Source organism: Paralichthys olivaceus, chromosome 4 (assembly GCF_024713975.1).
Source record: "Paralichthys olivaceus isolate ysfri-2021 chromosome 4, ASM2471397v2, whole genome shotgun sequence".
Classification (NCBI taxonomy): Eukaryota; Metazoa; Chordata; class Actinopteri; order Pleuronectiformes; family Paralichthyidae; genus Paralichthys; species Paralichthys olivaceus.
Genome location: NC_091096.1, coordinates 22,293,200 through 22,315,460, shown reverse-complemented (window position 1 = coordinate 22,315,460; position 22,261 = coordinate 22,293,200). Strand labels below are relative to the sequence as shown.

Here is a 22,261-nt window from a genome sequence, read left to right as displayed (position 1 = left end):
CCAATGAACAGGCACGTCGGGGGGCCTCAGAATACATACTAAATACCTTACGGTGCCCCCGAAACACAGTTGGCCTGCTGACAAGGTTTTTGGCCGAGCATATTGCCGTCTCTCTCCAATCCAGCTTTACAATTTCAACCAAAGCGAGAGATGGGCTGGTTCAGGAAACAGGATGAAATGGGAGGGATGAGTCAAGATGCTATCAGAGGAGGAAATTACTGGACACGTATCAGTTATAATGAAGATTTCTCCCCCTGAGTCTGTATTTGAATTGACAATTAGAAAGATGCATTGCACGGCCAAAGACACAATACATAGATGGATACTACTGTGAAAAGGCAGATACTATAACATTTTATGATCCATCAGTAAAAATTACATTGCAGTGAAAACTCATTAAGGGCATGGTTTCATATTTTAGGAAATATGCTTATTCTTTTTGCTTGCCAAGAGTCAGATAGCAGATCGATACCACTCCCATACAACAGTGGTATATTAAATACGCTGGAGCCAGCAGTGATTATCTTAGCTTAGCATAAAGACTGAATGCAGGGAGAGACCCGGTAATCTCTCATTGCACAAAGATAACAAAAATGTAGCTGCCAGCACCGCAACAAGATCATTAATTAACACATTATGCATCGTTTAAGGGAATATCTCCACACAGATTTAAGGCTCATGGTTTTTTAATAATTGATCAATTTCACAATTCTTTTCTCAAGTAGCTGATTGATGTTTGAGCTACACAATGTCGTAAAATAGTGAAAAATGACTTTAATCTATTCATCAATCCATTACCCATACAAAAACTCCCAGCTGACACTTGGCAAGGGACAGGGAATGCACATCGGAAAATTCCTCAGAATTTCCCCAAGCCCAACTTGTCTGTCTGATCAGCAGCTTAAAACCCCAAATGATTCACTTTAACAGTGAAACACAGCAAAGGTAGTAAATAATCACAATTGAGGAGCTCAAGTCAATGACATTTCGCATTTAGACTGTTCCAGAAAAAAACATGGCAACGATTAGCTGATTATCAAAATAACTCCAGCTATTTGTGGTCTAGCTAATCAATTGTTTCAGCTCTTAGTGAACAATGTGGGATAAACTCCTGACACCACTCTCATAACTGTCTGTTCAATGTAGGGCAATCACCTATCTGTGACCAGCAATGACTCCAACTAGTTAGCTCGCTATCAGCTACATGTTTTTTTGTCTGCTTACTGTCCACACAACCTTCTTTTTCAAAATATTTTCATCTGAACGAACACACAAAAACGACTTACCAGAGAACATTGTGAGCATGCTCCGTGAGCTGATTCTCATTTGGCATTAGTAACTTAAAAACCAAATCAATATTGGCTCAATGTGGTGCAGTGGTGCTAAATTCAGCAGGAAACTTGTAATTAGAGCCAGCAGTGCTAACCAAACATAAAGAAACCAGTATATAGCGGCCAATATTACATTGATGTTAGATGATGTTGCCACATGATATATCAATATACATAGCAACAGTGGGCGAAGTAAGCTGTGATGTCATTGTTTCTTAAATGCTGTAAAATGCTGCATTTTGTGACAAGTCCCAATTGTAAGTTTGCTTTGCAAAATATCTGCATTAGTGTGGACAGGGCATCATTCTAAACTAAGCTAAGCTAACAGTTTTGTAACTCCTAAGCATAATAACTTTATAGTTTTTCCTTGACTGAGTAATAAAAATGAAAACATAAAGACACAGGCCAGCACCTTTTCAGTTGCTCGCTGTTTAATGTCAAGCCCACTGGATTCTGAGATGCCGTGGCTGTCATCGGATTTTATGACATTGTTTTACTGAACCCTACTCTGCCTGCAAAAAATCAATTTAACCTTTCTAACTCTACATGTGACCTGTTTTGCATTATACAACATGGATGGGGATGCTGTTATTGATAGATACAGTTATACAGACAGCAGAGTGTGTGTGTGTGTGTGTGTGTGTGTGAGACATAGAGACAGAGAGGCAGAGACAGAGAGGCCGGCAGGCAGCAGATGGACAAAAGTGGTCAGCTGGTAACAAACAAGCAGGTCAGTGGCCTCCTCCACCTCTGTTCTACCACTCATAAATAATGCAGAAGGACTGAAGTCACCCCGAGCAGCTCCACCAGGCTCCTTCTAAAGGCCTCCAACTCTCCGAGTGGGTCTCATCAAGGCACACAGAGAAAGATGGTGCAGCTGAAGAAAGCAAACACACCTTCACGTCATGGCGGGGAGCACGGATTAAACTTCCCATCTGCTCATTCATTTGTTTCAGACAACTGTAATTAAATTCGGGTGAAGCCTCTCAACACCACAATCTGACATATTCTGAAAATGCACTGATCAATCCGACAGGAGGGAAATTACTGGTCAAAACCCTCCTCCGTGTTGTTAGAGTGAAAGGGTTTTAGTCAATCAGTTACTCTTGCTCCACAGATCTGCCTCCATGAACATCAGTATGCACCATATTGGATTTTCCATCACTGATTTTCCTGGAAACACTTCTCCCCCCTCAGGGCTTATTAATTTATTGATTGCCCCAAAGGGGAGCTGTATTATTCATAGAGGATGACAAATACATATTACTGCTTTGTAGTCTATATTCTGAGTGTGTTGCATTTATTGGCAATAATATAATTTTTTTTACAATAACACTGATAAGAATTTATTTGACTGAAATTAATTGAGACTATGATTAGTATTGGCTGCTCCTGGGGTAGTGGCATTAAAGCCACCAAAAGGATTATACTATACTTTCCTCTATCCTGGCAGAGTTTTCATTCACAATAAGCTGAATGTGCAGTTGTCTGTTCAATTAACGTTGAGCTGTATAAGTGGTGAGTTCGTACTCTTTGGCGATGCAAAAATGACCTCATTATGCTGGTCGAATTGAGCCGAAACGAGCGAGAGAGAGGAGGAGGCGGAGGAGAAAAAAGATGTGTGTAAAAGCGGGTGAGACGGATACATGATGAGAGGGAGAGAAGCAAAGAGAGAGAGCTCAAAAGGAAGGCTAAGTTGCAGAAGAGCAAAAGCCTCTCCTCTCGGAATGACTGCAATCACAGCTGCTGCCAAAACCCTCTGGATCCATCCTCAGAGGCTGACGGAAACTTCTCAACAGGCCTTAAAGCCACTGTGTATGTGTATGTATGTGTGTGTGTGTGTGTGTGTGTGTGTGTGTGTGTGTGGTGGTGGGGGGTTACTGGAGGATGTGCAGTGGTGTGTGTGCGATTGGTGTGAGTGTGCATGTGTGTGTTCAATATGAGGAGTTTGTTCTGCTTATATAATCCAAATGTAAATAAAGAAAACACAAGCAAATGAGGGAACATCATCTAACATCATCAACGCTGCCAAAGAACAAAGACAAACAGAATATGGGCAACTTGGGAAACATGTTCACAAACTTTACTACATGTACACAGCCTAAAGAAACACACTGCAAATACAGCAACACAGTCAAATACAGAAACACTGCAAATTATAAGTCATAACTCTGAACAGGTTTTTACACTGTTTGTAACCTACTTAAGTCAAATGTACATTATAAAATAGTCTATTTTTGAGCCGTTGATGTCGCACAATGCAACACACAAAGGAAATGGAGGTGCTCATCGCAACTAGAAATAATAATAATAATAAACTGACAGTGACATCTTAAATCAGTGTCTGAGTCATTTCCTCCGTACTAAAGTCTCTTTTACTAAACAGTAGACTGAGAGCCACAGCCACTAATTTCAGAGTTATAGCATTAAAATCGCTTGCTTTCCAACATTATTACTGACACGTGGTCAACTTTATCTCACGACATGTCTCTCTTGATTATGCATTTCAAATTAAAGAGTATTACTTTATAAGGTGTTTAAATGTCCCATCATTTCGTGGCCACTTCCTGCTGCACTGGTTTAGAGCACAAAGAAATCGTGCTGTAGGGCACAAAGGGTGAAAGGTCAATGAAACAACCAAAAAAAGGCTGGTTGGGGATTGGTTTCAGACACACGCATCCTCTTCAGGAAAAGGAAAAGATAAATAAAGGCACATCACAGGACGAGAGGGAGGAAGGAAGAGAAGCAACATCCTGGTTGGAGCAAGAAGCAAGGTTTATGGTTTTAATTTGACCAAGTTGTCTCAGTCATCTGTGGTAATTACACAAGATATCATAACTAATGTGACAGTGACATGCTAATGTGTAACACTCCTTAACATTTCTGTGTTCAACATGTGTGTGTGATTTAGTTTTGCTGTGTCATTTTTAGTCCACAGCTGTGCACATATCAACGTCTTTCTCAACACACACACATTGTCTTGTCCCAGATAACGAGCCAATAGCATCGTTGAGGCGGGCTCGTACAAACTGAAAGCATGAAAACATAAGGTTTCTATCACTTTGACCCTGCACCCGACCAAAGCCCATTCATTCACCATGATGTTCTTATAAACAAGCTTCTTCCTTTCCTAAACATCAGCCTGAGCAGCCCAGCCCTGCCTCCTGCTGTCGCCCTCCAGCACACAGACACACACACACACACACACACACACACTCACAAAACACCCATCTGCCTCTACTCCTCTGACCTTGCATCTGGCCTGCCATGAACCATATCTGCACTCAGTACGTGCACACACACACACACACACTGGAGTATTAAAAATTAAAAAACACGATTTTGTTCACTCAGCGCCAGAACACAGTGGTCACGGTGAGAGAAAACTCTCCTCAGCACACACACACCAGTTTGAAACAACAAAAACTAATGCAAAAGCAAATCGGCTTCTGAAAGAGATTTTTTTTTTAAAGAAAGGAAAGACAGGAATTAAATCGTTGGTGGGATGAAGAGGATGTTTTTGAAGAAAAATAAAACCTTTTGTGGGAAGCTGGCACATCAGCTGGTGCTCAGTGGAGGATGTGAAAAGAAAAATCTTCTCCCACCATCAAAAACACATAATCGTACTTAGATCTTCATGCTCTGAGATCTTCATGCTCTGAGATCTTCATGCTCTGAGATCTTCATGCTCTGAGATCTTCATGCTCTGACAGCATCGTCACCAGCGTGAACATGGGCTGAACGGTTCAAATGTGCGTTCTTGTATGTGAAGCCTTTGAGTTACATAATCGTCCCCGCTATCACAGGAGTTGACTGCGCATTCAGCTGCTGGCCATGTGGGCTACAGGATCTGTTTGTTGCATTGACGTGATGTATGTGACACCAAGATGTCAATTAAACAAACACACACACACACACACACACACACACACAAACACACACACCGTGCAGACAGGAGACACCTGGTGCAGCGACGATGTAACAGCTATGACGCAATGTTGGCCTTTTAGTGTCAAAAACGCACAGCTCGTGTCACAGACAGTTTGTGCACACAGACACACAATAACACACACACACTGACACCAACAGTGAAGGAATTAGTTCATCAGATAATTAATGCAGTTATTTTGATGACTGCTTCTTTGTTTGAGTCATTTTTCAAATAATGATACATTTTTTTTGCTTATTTAATATAATGATTTTCTGCCTTTCTTTGGACAAAAACAAGGCATTTGAATATTGGAATCTTCATTATCAATATTTTCTGGAATTTAGAAAAAACAATGAATCGACTGATGGAAAAAAATATCTGCAGATTATCAGTTATGAATCCAGCTGTCAAGTCGGAGCCCTGCAGTGACGTGTGCAGCTGCAGGAGCACATGTACAACAAGACGCCCAGAGGGGACATCTGTCTAACTTGTCCTCAAAAATACAGTGAACCTGCACACGTATGACTGAGCCTGACTGTAAAAGCATGCCTGTTTGCATTGAGTTCTTTGTCTGTCTGACTGCGTGCTGCTTAATTGTGCGTGTGCGTGAGGAGCATGAGGAGTGTGTGAGGGAGGATGGAAAGGAGGCTGGCCATCAGGATGTGGAATCCATTGTGTGTCCGACAATAAAGAGATCGAGTCGACAGGAGTCCTGTGGCTCTCTCAATGGAGGTATTAACATCTGGGGCCAGAGGGCTGCAGTGTGTGTGTGTGTGTGTGTGTGTGTGTGTGTGTGTGTGTGTGTGTGTGTGTGTCTTTGTTGCAAATGTCCTGGATTTTAAAGGCTTTTTTCCAGCCTTGTATTAATGCAGATGTCAGAATAACTCCTCCGAACAAACACATTGCTTTTACAACATATATCCTCGGAACCTGCTTCATCCTTGTACAATCTACTTTGTGCGTCTATGTGAAGCAGTGTTTGTATTCTTAAGGGTCTGTGAACTACACAGATTAAAAGGTGTATCGTTGAACTTAATTAGGATCCTTCTCCACTGCGTCCCCAGCACTCTGCAAAATGTCAACCTGCGGCTCAGTTCTAAAGCTGAATTTTACTAGAATATTACTTTCATTAATCTTCGCAAAGGACACAGTGATGCACGCACGCATGCACACACACACACACACACAAAGTTATGAGACAGAAATCCTATGACAAACTAAAGAGACAGAGTTGATCCTTAAGTGCAACAACTCTCATATGAAGTCATCCTCCCTCCTCCTCCACCCCACATGGCAATAACATGACTCCTCCACTATCTCACCCACATCCTTTACTGTAGTTCGCAGGGCCACGCTCCCCCCCGTACTGTCTGTTATTTAACTGGCAGTGGCACCATCCAGCTTGTAAAAAAAACACAGGAAAGGAAAAACAGGCCGGACCCCCTCCAGCCCTCCTCCACTCCTCCTCCTCTTCCGAAAACTACCACGTCTTCACACAAGCCAGTGCTCACTGTCCAGTGTGGACGCCTGCCCCCTCCCTCCCTCCCCAGTAATTACAATAATCACTCAACTGAAGCTAATACTTACTTCATTAAAGCAAAAAAAGAGAAAAGAAAGAAGGAAGGAAAGGGGGTAGAGGATACGGAGGAAACGTACTCTGAAGTAATATGTCAAGTCTGTCAGAGGAAGAGCGTCAGTTTTGAGTGTCATCTGAGGAAACAGGAAATGGATGTGATGGCTTGATTATATTTCAAATCTATAACCACTTATATGAAAGTGACATTTTGAAACATCTGCACAGGTTTTCATAAATATGCTGTAGAAAAAATGTTTTGTGCAGAATACTGTCACCACATCATCTGAATGAACTATCAACTCTTGGCAGTGATACAGTAAGATATGCAATATTGGAATGAGTTATGGACTATTTTTTATTTCACTGCCTATTTTAGTATATTTTACACTTTCACATGCTCTCTACCATTTATCGGTTCTAACTGATCTCTGCTGCTCTAACAAGTGAGCTTCCCCAGGGTGGCATTAATCAAGTTTATCTTATCTTATTATGTTTTGTGTTTTTATATTTTATATTGTTATTTAGGAATATGTTGATGTTGATGCCTGTGAAGTTAAACTGACATTTTAAATCACTGTCTGATGCAGCTTGAATGATTTCCTTAGTACTACAGTCTTGTTATATGGAGCAGACAATTAGTATAGAGTTACATGTAATATTACACATATATCACACTATCAAACAAAGAGAGGAGCCTTAAAGTTCACCACAGGGCACCACACACACACACACACACACGCACACACACACACACACAGACATAATGCAGGATAATAATGAAATGTGAAGTGGCTGCAGCACTAACACAGGATCATGAGTGGACTGTGGAGCAGCAGTCTGGAGTAGATCCACAGACTTGATCCCAGTCCAGCAGCTCCTGGCCGCACTGCGCTGTGTTTACACTGCGCTTAAATCGCAGATAAAGTTGCGCCACAAACACGAAGTAACCCACACAGCACCTGGATCCCCTGATGAGACGAAAGCGTCGTAGCGCGACGCGTCGTGTATTTCCAAGAAAAACCCGGCGGCTTCGTGGCAACAGTTGGAGATGTGGACTCTGGGGGTGAGGATGTCTGCGAGCTGCCTTCAGTCCACTTTTAATCCTCGCAGCACCGCAGGCACCATTAGCACAAAGGACGGCTGCAAACTTACCTTATTATTACTGTGATGTGGTGATGATTGCAGCGTCCTGCGCTCTCCTCTCCGACACATCCACTACCCTTCTCTTCTGTCCGTTATCTCGGGCTGGTTCTCTGTTAGTCGGAGTTAGAAATTATTCCACATCCTCATCAGTCTCTCCTTAAGTCTCCCTCGGTGTCTCACTTCTCGCCTCTGTTATGATTTTCTCGGGTTTTTCGGCTGTGAGGCGAATCGAGCCATATGATCCTGTCATTCAGTTTCCACACAGAGAAACTGGCTCTCCGCGCAACTCCCTCCCAAGGCTTTGTAACACGAAACCGGAGGAGGAGGGAGGAGAGAAAAGAGGGGGGAGAAAGCGAAGAGAGAAAGAAGGAAAATAAAAAGCGTGAATTCGATCCTCTATGTGGGACGAGCTGGACGGATCTGTCCGCCTCTCCGTGTCCCTGCGCAGAGGAAGTTTCAGCGGTCCGCACCAAACACACACAGCGGAGCGGCCGTGGAGCTGCGTCTCTGTGCCAATCTCCACTGGAAATGATGTGAGCGTGCGTGTGTGTGTGTGTGTGCGCCCCCAGCCTACTACTCCTGCAGCACGCATCACAGCAGGCACCAGGGAGGATTTCAAAAAAGGCACACACACAGGTCTCCGCCCATTAGCCTCTCCGAACAAGGGGCCCCGGCAAAGACAGAGCAGGGGCCCCCAGCAGCCACCACAACCCTGCCTGATTAAGACAGCTTCATTCTGCAGAGAACTGAGGTCTGTTTTCAAACAAAGTGCCTCCCAACCTGGGGTCTGACCTCGAGACACCCAGGGGTCGTTTTTAACAGGCACCCACAGGCACATTGTGGAGCAGGGTGGCCTGGGAAGAGACCATTGTTACACTGGAGAGTCTGGTTCTCCTCCACTTCCTGCCCTACTGAACTACCAATTAGCAAGGCACCAGCTCCAGACCTCAACTAAGGCTAAATCCATTCTACAACATTTTCGTTCCAAAATGCGCATTTTCAACATAAAACTATCTCTGTTCAGACGAACATTCTGGCTCCATATCAATGTTGATCCCAGTCCATACAAACACGCCTAAAGACATCAGGACCACTCGCGTACAGTGGACACGTTTAAGGGAATTGTTGCACATTGCTCAAAAAAGAGCTCGTCTCCTGCATGTGTAAACAGTTGTGTCATTGTAAAATGCAGAATCGTCCTGCACAACAGGGTCAGCAATGTTTGTAATTGATTATCTAAGTTACGTTCTACACTGGCAGCCGAGGCCAATGCGATGGGAGCTTGAAAAATCAGCAAAGGCTAAGTCGTGACCGAAAAGACCCAGCCAGCAAGTGGTTGTTAGTGTCTATGTCACTGTTTCCAAACATCTCAGCCGCACAGACTGAAATGCTGCAGTGGTGTTGCCGGCAGGCGTAGCCTATTTGTGACAGAGTTAATCTGTTATCAAACAAAAATGTAGTAATATGGAAGTGGCCTTATGTTGTCCCTCTGTAGCAGAGAAGAATATTCCATAAGGGATCAATACAGCATTAATAAATCCATTTTATCATTTAGCTTCACTCTTATTTCACTGAACAGAGGAAAATGCAGCCAAGGATAAAAAATGATCTGTTGTTTCTAAGTCTTTGATCCATTTTCTCAGGGAGACTTTAACTAAATGTAACTTGTATCCATTCTTTTCATCTCCTTTTGTTTCTTTCTCTCATGAAAAGATCAATAATCTGATTTTATTAAATGCAGGGTTTGAGGCCTGAAGCATCTTTTTTAACATGACAGCAGTCTGCACCAGGATCTCCCTGTTCCTGGGATATAACTTCATTGATTGCTCTCAAAGCTGCTTTCCTCTCGATGCCTCCGCGTATAAACTCATAAATGACCCATTTTAACTCGACTTACTCTAAAGGAATAAATAAAGAAGCTGTGACTGCTGGAATACAAAATACCCAAAGCTAACAACAACATCGTTATAATGGTTTTTTTTAAACTGGTTGTTTATGGATCGTGAATTTACAATAGTGGCTAAGTAAGAAACATAATCCTGAGCAGAGCAGAGAGGACAAAAACATGTAATAACACACAAGACTGTGGATTATGATCCGAAGATTAAGTTCACAGATTATAAGGCAAATATTTGAATGATAATCTCTATGCATTAGCACAGAGAATATTACAAATTATGTTTGTCTCAGTTGATGAAGCTGCAGACACCATGGGGTCTTTTAACCCCAGCAACAATCAATTCACTGACACACGGCTGTTTCCCAAAGAAAACATCTACATCTATGTATGACCTGTAATGTCTGTCATTGCAGGATTACACCCAGTACTTAAACTACTATTTACTATCCTAACTGTGACTATTTATCCAGCAACTCTCAGCCTGGCCTGACTGTATCTATTCTGAATTTACACACCTACCATGGTGAAGATAGTTTTCTAAATCCTCGCACAGAAAGATTACCAAGTAAACAAGGCTGAATTATAACGCTCATAATCTGAGGAACACATCAGGCTGCAGACGCTCTGGCACAGATTTATTTGCTTTGGGAGTTAATGAGAGTGGATTTAGGACACTAATTTGGAGTCGGCCTATCATTCTGCTGTGTGTCAGAAACAGCTCAGGGATGAAAAGGAGAAGTAGCACGGCCTCAGGCCACATCAAGAGACGCTGCCGAGAAAGTGTGCTTGAAATTTATGCTGAGTGTGGTAAATATGGCCGTCTAGGAATTTAAATAAAACACAGAGTGAACAAGAAATCCCACATAAACCTTGACCGTCCCTCCATATATATATATATATTCAGTATCTATTCCAGTCAAGAAGGCTTCATTATGAAAACGACTGTGATGAAAATTAATATGCAGGGATTATTTGCGCCCAAGGTTGAATAAAATAGACTTCAGATGTATTATGTGAGGAGACAATCATGTTTGAAGCTCCATGCCTGACCTCGAGTTCAGTTTGTTATTGATGTACTGTGACGCCCATTCAGCAGATGGCGTGGAATAAATAAGACTTTCAGGATCCCAAACAATTTTATATGATGTTTTTACTTGCTCTTTTAGTCAATTTCCTATATGCTTAGCCATTTTCACTGCCCCCGGGCCTTTAAAAGCCATTCACAAATCCATACTGCTATACACTCTGCTACGCTGGAAATCCTTCAATCCTTCCAAGAAGCAGCAGCGTCTTTTCATGATCATATATCACCATGAATTTATTCTTTAGCTTCAGCTTTTTTAGCTGTATTGATGCTCTGGAGCTACTTCAGAATATTTCCTTATCATTACTGAGTCATTCTCAGCTGTTCGCCCATATATTTTCACTTTTTATTGTTTGTGTGCAGAGCTTTTCATATACAGTTAATGATGCTGAGTGAAAATAGAAAACCTTTTGTTCATCCTACCTGGTTTATCTATAATCAAGGTTTTGTAGTCATTGTTTTTCCTAGGTCGCCAAAGCAACCAGCACAATCTTCAGACGCAAGTTCCCAACAATTGAAAGCTCTGTAATTCAGCTCAACATAAAGCATTAAGTCAACAAAGCAAATGTTGTGCTTTTACTTTTACTTTACAGACCATTGCTAAAGAGGAAGTGATTCTATGATGTTGCCATGAGAGAGATAAATCACCAAATAAAAATGATCAAATTATCCAAATGGTCTGGTGCCGATTTTGATCCTGGGTATGAGAGCATAGTCAAAGTCTGTCTCACTCTTTTTTTTAAAGCTGAAAAATCAAAATGCATCATGTTTCATGCAACACTGTGCTGGAGTTTTATTTTCAACTCCTCTCTAAAATAATCTTTTTGACTTCCTTTTTAAAAAATGCAATCTTTTTATTATTGTTCAAACACCTGCAGTGGCCGTGAGAGCGAGCTCCATTTGCCGTCATTTCTGTTTATTAGTCAATGTTCAGCTGTCAACAGACTGAAAGCAAAAACGTTCATGCCGTACAGCCATGTCACTGCTCGGAGCGCGATGCCTTGAGAGTGTATAAGCATGAATTACAGGCTAATGGTTGATAGCGTGGGAAAGAAAGGTAGCAGCTCAGAGCTGTCGCTTACTCCGGTTTTCACAGCATCTGATAAACAATAACAAGGATATGCACGTAATTACAGCATTGCAGCAGTATGATTTTTTTCAACCACAGAAATTAATATGAGCGGATAAAAAGATACAGATTTGCATTTTATTTTCAAAAGATCCTCTTAAGATTGTAAAGTCTTTAAATAATCACACATTTCTTTAGTATGTGCATCTATTTATTTCCTCAGCAGCAGAACACAGTGGTCTGTAGCACAGGGGACCATCCATGCTCTATTTCCTCTCAACTTCTACACATCAGCTACATCACAGGAAACCATTTTCCCTGATGACTCAGACACTGTTTGGTGCATCACTGATACAGTAGACAGTTTTAAATGAATGCAAACAAGGAGCTGCTGACCAGTGATGGGATATAAAAAACTACATTTACTTAGTTGCTGTACTTAAGCTAATTTTGTGTGTATATGCATTTTGGGTACTTTTACTCCACTTCAACCTTTTTACAAAGCATTGTGATACATGTACATATTGCTTTTTATATTTTTGAAGGTAATCAATAATGAGAGAGGTCCGCTGATCCAATCAGAGTGGGCAGGTAACATCTACCATGATGTAATAGACCATGACGTAATAGACCATTGCAATAGGGAACAGGATACACTCAGCAAGTACTTTTACTTTCATTACTTTAAAGTATATTTCAAAGCAAATGCTTACCTAATTATACTCACTTTTACTGAAGTAGAAAAGTTAATGTGGTAATTTTTTCCACTGGTCAAAAAACCCATAACACCCACTAACATCTGGCTTTTGTCTGCAATGGGAATAGATAGAATCAGGATTTACTCCCGGATCAAATGGCTCTGCAGGAGATAGATTTTTATTGGCTCTGGCTCCGATCCGCAGAGAAACATGACACCCAGGTGAAAGTGTTAATTTTGTCTTCTTCTTTACTTTGGCAGTTGTGCTGATGCTGCACCTTCTTTGGAACGTTATGAAGCGAACTGAACTTCAGGGTAATGGTTTGTAAAATGTCACGAACGTTTGTGTACTTGTACTTGTACTGTTTTTTACATCTTGGGAACAATATCATTTTTATCCACATATCGTGCAAGATGAAACGTTGGCAAGTCAGCGAGGTTTCCAATGAATTGGTTTCTGGTGCATCTGTGACGTTAAACATGACTCACCATGGGAAAAAAACATATGCATTCTAGTTTTGGTGTAAAATAGGTATTAGACTACTTCCTCCACCACTGCTGCTGACTAAATGTTCCCTAATCACGCTAGTTACATGTTGCACAGACATGCAATCCCCGGATTTCCACCTCAACAACAGTAAAACTGGTGCGAACCACACAGATGGCCCGTGCACAAAGGTTTGTACTGTAGTAGTTTGGTTCACTCGCTCTGGAACAAGGGGAAATAAAATGAAACGTGTGCATTTTCACATCCAGTTCATGTGCACTCTCATCGTTTCTTCGTTCAAACTGACAGCTACAGTAACTCACTGACTAGAAAATTTTGGCAGCTGTCATCCTGCATCATCAGGACCCACATGTAAGAATCAACTTCTGGTGACTGACAGCACTTAAATGCTTTTTACAAGGAAATTTACATTCTCTGGTGTAATAAAGAGCTCACAGAGAACTGATTATTAGCATTACTAACATAATTAGACTGAAAATCCACCATATTATAAATAATTGAGAGAGGATAAAAAAGAGGGGAATTACTGAAGGTGGGGGGGTTGTGGATTACTGAAGAATCAGTAATACACACGGACACCTCGGTGACTGATTTACCTGTGTGTACATGTCTATTACTGATTCTTCAGCATACATGTCGACATGTCTGCTGAATATAAATATGTACAGATTTTATTATTGCATCCTAAACAGGTCACTTTCAGCAGTTGGATTAAATTAGACTTTACCCACATTTCTGTCACATAAATCCTCTCTGTTTGCTCCCACACCATAAATGCACCGCACGCTCAGAGAAGAACAAAAATGGATTCGGAAGAAGCGAGACTCAGCCATAATTATGAAGTATTTCCATTATATCAATGGGCTACAATTGGCAAGTACTTACTTTTACAACTAGAAATAACTTCATGGTGCTACTTTAATTGGGGATGGTTTTTGTTTATTTGTACTTTTACTTAAAGGTTCAGTGTGTAAGATTTAGGTGAAAGGATCTATTGGCAGAAACTGAATATAAACTAATCCTAGTGATGTTTTCACTGGTGTGTTTCATGTATGAATTGTTGTTTTCTTTATCTTAGAGGGGCTCTTTATATTTAAATACTTTATATTTACATCGGGTGCGGGTCCCCTCTACAGAGGCCGCCATGTTTTTTACAGTCGTCCAAAGTGTACAATATTGTATAAATGTACAATATTTAACTTTTGTCTCTCAATCAAAACAGTAATCAAATGACCTATTTCGATGGCATTACGGAGCAGCGTGGGATCATGGGAGTTGTCTTCACCAATGCTGATGAAAATCTAACTGATGCAACTCATGCACAAATCATGTTGAGAGATGAGGTCATGTAAGTTTTATTCACGTTACCCAGTAAATGGCAATGATCCATAAAAGTGACCGATAGAGACAGTGGAAGGAAAAACATCTGACTGGCTAACTGGTTAGCAGCGTGTTTTACTTCCTCCACTAGTGGTGTATAAAAGAGCGCTTCTACAAGTCTCTATCTCTGCTGCTGTCAGACTGAAACATGTGCTGGACTTTGTCAGTCACACACAGACAAACCTCTGCTAAACCAGACACACACACTTCAAACAGGTTGGCTTTGCTTCCACCAATGTAACAACTGCGCGTTAAGCAGACAAAAACATTTCACTCAACACCCACTCTCATTCTCAATGGGACAATTTTTGAATTTAACTTTAATTGCAACTTTATTGCCTCCTCACTTTATTTGTGACTTTATTTGTCTAATTACACTTTATAGTTTCTATTTATGTCCGTGTACTATTTACTGTTTTATTTCAGTCTTTTTTTTCATGCTTAACTTCTCCAGATAACCCTTTAAGAGCATTGCATCTGTGTATCTGAGTGTTCCTGTTCCATGTAACAGTTTAATTTGGCAACAGGACAGACTCAAAGTAAGGACATAAAATATCCACAGCGTGTAAGCAGACTGATGCAGAATGCAGATTAATCCACGACGGTCTGTATGAGGCTGGCTCGGGAAATCCAGCTCTTCGTATAGTGAACGTAGGAGGGATTAACTGCAGTGACTCACAATTCAGGTCAATCTTCCCCCGGCAACAACAGAGAAAGAGATTTTCCTGTATTGATAGGAACTAAACCCTAAAGAGCTTCAGCTTTGTGGCACGACAGACAAAGAGAAAAACTGCTTTGCTATATCTTCAACTGGTGGACTCCGCAAATTCTCTCTGCAGACCTCACATGTCCCAGAAGCATGTGAGTGAGAGACAAGCAGCAACAGGAGCATTATTTAGCAAATGTCTGGCAGATGTAGAAAGCAGGCCAGGCAGTGAGAAAGTGGGGTAAAGGCTCATTACGAGGCAGAGCACGGGTCATCTCCCACGAGCCCCTGCTCTCTTTGCATCGCTCCACTTGGACTTTTCCATCGCAATGAGACTTTAAGTTTGGTTTGGCTGGGAGTTATATTCTGGGGAATAGTTAGAACTGGGAAAACGGATATTCTGGGCCATTGGCTCATTTACCTAACCTTACCTTTTCATTGTCAGCTGGAGTTTTTAAATAGTACAGAGAAATGTATAGCTTTAGCAACATGTGGATGATACGTGTGTTAATGTAGGCTGTCTGTTAGCACCTGTGGATGACACAGAACATGCAGCACATTGAAGGAACCTGCTACATCTTACTTACAATCGTTACTACCCAGTTCATTTAATAGATACATATCATATTACTTGACAGACATCAGTACAATTAAAGTGGACAGAACCAACCCTATAAAGAATTAGGATACTCAAACTATCATCTGGAATGTCAAGAGATTGAAATGAAAAGTAATGAATGGCTCCAACGCCCAGCGGTGGCAGTTTGATTCTAAATGGCGAAGAACCAACGTTGTCATAATCAATCTAAAGGTCTTTTCGCAACGTTAGCTTCTTGACAGAAAACCGCTTTACGCCGCTGCTGATCTGTCACATTTCATCTGATTGCAGTTTCATGGGTAAACATTTGTGGAACCAAGTGGAGAAATCTCCTGTCTTCATTGGAAACGAATAGCCCAAACATCTCGCTGCCTCTGCAGTCACCTGGTGGTTAATATCTATTGAGATGACAGTATTAAAGCATATCCCATATTTTGAGTGGCTGCCTCCTCCCACCACCACCAAAGAAGGAAATTACAGCTCAACAGGACGTTATTTCATCTAACTTGTATATTCATTAAAGGGAGATGGGAAAAGAGAAGTGAGATTTTAATCAGAGGGTTTTTTGGGAGGGAGAAAAGAGAATCTTCTAAGAATTGCTTTTCATTAGCGCTTTATAAACATGCCTCATCTTGATCTTGATCTGACCTGCAGTTGGGACTGTTCTGTTTGATTAGAAAAGAAAAGAGAAGGGCTTGCTTTCATCAGAGGTGAGGTAGTTCGCTTTATGAGTGCGTTTTTTCCAACACTAGAAGGGAGTTAATTTTCTTAAAAGTCTGGGTGATAGATCAGCTAGATGACAGAGATAAACCACTGGTTCAGCCTTGGGTTCCTTTTACTTAATTTCACAACGTCTGCAAGCTGATAAATCAACGTTGGATCTTTACTTAATTTGGATATCTGCATAGTTTGCCTCTCTGCAGCTCTGTCTCTCTTGATTGGATAACAGTATGCTAATCCACTGTCTTATGTAAAGAGGAACAGTTTCAGGGGTTTTATTAAATTCCACTGGAAACTGCATGAGTGGGATTTCTTTAGTCCCCAAGTGAGCGTGTGTCGCCTGTCAGCGCAGAGGGAAAAACTGCTGTGGGAGGCAGGGTTGGGGCCCCCGGGACCCCTGTAACTCTCCTCTCCTCTCCTCTCTTCTCCTCTCCATCTCCTGCTGCACCCCTGGCCCCTGGCTGCCTTACAATAATAAACAGCAAGCAAGTGCCCTCACTTCCCCTGAGCTCCATCACTCTCCTTGCTGCAAAGTCTGCCTGATGAATCTTCTTCAGCAGCTATGCATATGTAAACACACTGGCAAACACGAGAGAAATTATACATGGGCAGCTAAACTCCCACACTCTTCTGTTCTCTTGCAGGAAGATATATGAGAATATGCGCTGGTTTCGCCTGCAGTTTGATACTCTCATTTGTGATGCCAAAAGATCGGCCAACGTCTGAATAAAAACAATCCTCGGTTCAACAAAATGGAGACATTTTTTTAAAGGCCACTTTCTGCCTCGGGCTTGTTGGTATTAGCCATGAATGCACATCATTCGTATCCACTTGTTTGCTTGCGGAAAGCTGCGGCGAATGTTGAATACAGTGAGCCCCACAAACACCAGTACTCAGAATATGTTGCTGTGAATGTAATTTTTGTATTCACGGCTGGATTTTACATTGAATGCACGATCAGTTTCAACAAGATTAAAGCTGTGCCGCAAATCCAAACATGCTAAATCGATTTAGGTTTCACAGTGATCACTGGAAAAGTCTCAGAATTAAATATACACAAAAATGTTAGTATTTAAATGAAAAAACACACAAATGTGATTGATACATGTACACAAAATACTCAATAAAACACAACTACAATAAAATCATAATATAAAACCAGCAGCATTTCATGTCAACTTTTAACTTTTAATAGGCAGTGCTGTTATAAAGTGGCACTTTGACTTATGTATCAGTGTACATTGTTTATTTAAAATGTTTAAGTATGTAGATACTTTTGTATATCAACTCAAGTTTCCTGTACACAACTTCAGTACGAAAGTTGGACACAGATTATACATTCCTCCTGCTCCGCTGACAGCTCTTTGAAACTGCACTTGAGCTAAATGTTAGCATCAGTGTGCTAACATGCTCACATACATCATCTTAGCCAGAGGTAGCATGCTACCAATTCGTGCTAAACATAAAGTAAAACTGAGGCCAGTGGCTATGTCATTAGTTTTAAGCATATACTGTATATAAAGATGGAAGACTCATTTACCTTGAACAAATATGAAGCCCAGATATCCTGGCTATGGGTGCTGCCATCTTTTGACATAAATGTTTAGTTTGTCCCATCTGCTGTTATAGAGGAGGTGGGGTTAATGCCATTCACATCAACCAGCAATCAAAATGATTTGGCTTCACATTTAGGGGAGCCTTCATGTCGGCCATCTTGACATACAGTCAGTGGTTATGACAGTTAACCACATTTCATCCAATCTGAGATTTAAAGCCACAAATGTAAACCCCATGATTGTGCTGGAGACAAAATCAGAGGATCACCGAAATCAGTAGGAGCTGAGATATGAGATGTCATGATCGTGTCATAAATAACAATACATCTAATGCTTGATGTAATAAATGATAAACCAATAAGAAAAAGTTTTCACAGCAATCCGTCAAATACTTCAATATTTCAAGTGATGGACAGACTAGAGACACTAGAATCTCTCGAGCAATGCTGCAATAGCAGACAACACCTTACAGTGGATGAAATAAAATGCGGCATGAATATTCTTGATCAGTGGGGACAATGGCTTGACAGAAGCCTTGCTACAGGGCAGACAGGATTACCATCCTGCCACATTGCTCAAATTGAGTTTGTTTTTGTGTGTGTACCCCCCCCCTGTGTCATCTAATGCAATCATCCTTCAGTCAGTGTTCAATGGTGAAAATCTAATCACACTGGTTTGATGTTTCAGAAAGCCATCTGCTTTAATCCAATTCTTGACAAATACCCCTGTCATGGCGCTCCCTCTGTCACTGTAACAACTACCCATTCAGCAGGCTAATTTTACAGGTTCATCTTGTTAGGCATGACACAGATTTAAAGGGTTGACGGCGTTTGAATTCTGGAGACAGCCGCTAATGCCTTCCACACCTTGCCCATCCCACTGACAGAATTTTCCACTCCTCCGGCCCCGGATGGCCCCTCAGACGTCCGGACAATGACAGACACTGAGCTTCTTTCTGTCTGCCAAAGCCCACTGCCTTACGCCTAGCCACAGCTCGCATTCTCTGGAGTCTGGGCGTCAGAATGCCTGTGCAAGGCATCTTTGCAATCCTAAAGGGCAATTCGCTCAGCCGTGAAAAACAGTGAAAATACTTACACTTGCCATAAATGCCCATAAGCTAGGCAATCTTTCATGCTTTATAATGTTGTCCCCAGTAACGCAGCAACACTGAAGGCCACTGATAGGCAAAACAAAAGACAAATGACTGACTGCGGCCTTTTCTAATCTATCAATTTCTTCTAGAGCCTTTTGTCCTTCAAGCTGAGTGCTACATATGAGCCTAACTGTGCACAGCTGGAATTGTATCACCCTCAAAATGCCTTGGACAGTGTTTGAACTTGCTCAGACACGTTTTGTTTGGTGACCTTTAGCCAAAACCACCTTGACTGAGATGTTCCCAAAGTTCAATCTGGCATATCTGCAGAAAAGGCTTGTCAGGTTGCAGAAAATCTCTTTTAAACACTCAGCATGAGAACAAAAATTAAACCTTTACAGGCAGATGTGGCATTTACATGGGGCTCCATAGGATTGTTTAGTGATATTTAGCATTTCCTGGCACTGCGTAGAGTCACTGGAGTGTCTCCATCCTGCTGGGTAAGTGAGTGGACTGGTACTGTTAGCAGACAGACTGGGGGCACTGGCTGGAGACTTAAGACCCATTGTTAGAGGAGCAGTTTAAATACCAGCATGTTGTTAATACCCCCACACAGTGATTCACACATGCTCCTTCATCACACGCACACGGAAACACACGCACACACATCAACACTCCTGCCTTTGTGCTATATCTCCAAGAAATATCCACTGTTATTTCCAAGAGCTCCTCTGTCTCCCAGTGTGTGCACACGGAGCAGTCAGCACAGTGCAGTTTTCTCTGGTAAGAGAGGTGAATTGTGCTGTATAACCACTTAACCCTCACTCCCCCCATGCCACCCTCCAATTCCATCCCAATAAAATCTGGATTATTTTTATAGCACAATGTATGGAGGCTGACTTTACAAGCCCCCTTCCTGCTCCTGTGTGAGAGGGGGGGGAGGGGGGGAGGAAATAAAAGCCAGGTCAAAACCGCTCTGTCTCCAAAGGGGCAGCATATCCAAAACCATCAATGAAGGCCTTTACTGCTGGGAGGAAAAATAAACACTCTGACTGAGTCTTTTCCTTTTGCTTTTGCTTCGGTCTGGTGCTACAGAGGGCATTACTGTAGCCACAGTTCCAGACTGGGGCTGGTGGCTTTCCTGTCCCATCCACTTTCATCATCTTTATCTTGTGGAAAGGTCAAGTTCAGATGTGTTTGTACAGTTAAACAGCTCTTCCTTGTCTGCGACTACAGAAGGTGGCAAAGACCTTTGGTATCTTTTTCACAGCTTGCCGCAAATCCAGCGTCTCTACACTAAGTAGAAAAGTTTACCTACTCTGTATGAGAACATTTCCAAGTACTCAGGGGCTGTTCAAAAATGATTGTTTTTCCATTTGCAGAGCACTTTCTAACTGAGCTTTATTTCCCCTGAAAATCAATGGCCAGTTTGATCAATATGCCACTTTTGAATAACAAAAGACATGGATCATATCTGTGATTGAGATTTATCTCTGGCAAAGCATAATTCATTTACCCCCTTTGCCTTTACTCCCTTCTGCATCATGACAGGAAGCCCAGATACTGTTATTTAAATGTGTCAAATAAAGTCTATGATGCAACTTCAGCTTCACATGTTGCAAACTGCTAAATTAATCAGTGTGGGGAAATAAAAAAGAAAAAGGCTGTTAGGCCATTAACAGGCTGGATTGTTACTAACAAGATCAGTTTATACCCTGTATGTCCTTTAAATCATTTTACATAATAGACAACCACTTTTGTGTTAAATGAGAAGTTACCAGTGGTGTAGTGTTAAGTGGCTCTTGTTTAAAAAGCGGACAGTTGCTGCAAAAAGTAATGCAAATTATTGATAACCATTTGAAATAAAAAAATTTTCTCATTTAGTTACTTTAATCATATTAAGTCAATACTGTTTCAATATTTTAGGAGGAAGGATTTTTCTGAAGTCATTCCTTGGGTCCAAAGAAAATGTTATTAAACCTTTTTTAGACATGAGATTCAGCCACCCTCTCCACCCAACCCTGAAATATGTTTCAATTCAGCTAAACTGAAACATTAGACATGTCTTACATCAAACAAAATTGCAACTGAGTTCAGTTTGTCATTCCTGTAATGATATATTGTTAATTTATGTATGTGTTGAGCATGAGGGTTACAGCAAAATACTCACAAAAGGTTATTTGTTTTCCACCAAAACATCTGATCTTGAGGAATTTCCACTTGTAGTGACGACAGCCTTTGTGATGTTTCTCTCAGAATTAAGTAAAGGATAGTGAAGAGATCATCCTTTGATTTATTCAAGTAAACAGGTCACAGTGACTTCTTTCTCGAACCTTACCCAAAGTGTGTTTGGTGCTTTTTTTTAATTACCTAACCACAGGACTATTTATCTGAACCCTGGCCTCTGGTGTGACAGTCATGTGTTCTGAATCCACCCCAACCACATCCTGGTGATGCTGCTTTCATTGAGAAATGTTGTGCTTTCCTAATCCAAAAAATACAGTGCTTCTATACATAATCAAGGTGACGGTTACATTTCCTACAAAACATATTTTGTGTTTTTTGTATAGAAATATAATTTCCAGGGGACAGGTTCTGCACCACCAATAAGTTTTGTCTTTAATTTTGTTGAGTGAACATTGGTTGCCAGCTCTGTTTGTTTTCAATGTTCACTGACAAGGGAGGTACTTGAGTTATTGGAGATTTTAACTGTGAAAGACCAAGCAACTGCCAAAGAGGAATATGATTAATATGCCAGGTAATGCAACTCAGAATTTGTTGGACTCTGTTCAAGCTAAACAGAAAACCTTTCTCATTACTCTTTTGGAAATGTAGTTTTTACTAAATGACCTTGCTGTTAAAGCCGTAAAATTGTCAGTTGCATCCTTATCCTCTTACATTGGGGCTCAACTTAATTTCCCTTCCTCTCTATGTTCCTTGATAAAATCAAAGTCGAGGGAAATTTTCCT

The 22,261-nt window shown here is 41.3% G+C and overlaps 1 protein-coding gene across 1 annotated transcript in view; it reads right to left on the bottom strand.

Annotated features, from left to right (window-relative positions):
* The window catches only part of sema4c (sema domain, immunoglobulin domain (Ig), transmembrane domain (TM) and short cytoplasmic domain, (semaphorin) 4C), a 95,421-nt gene extending 86,907 nt beyond the window's left edge, over nt 1–8,514 (bottom strand). The window contains exon 1 of the mRNA XM_020094056.2: nt 7,991–8,514. The gene's annotated coding sequence lies outside the window, so the exon portion shown is untranslated. The remainder of the gene's footprint in view (nt 1–7,990) is intronic.
* Between the last annotated feature and the right edge of the window lie 13,747 nt (nt 8,515–22,261).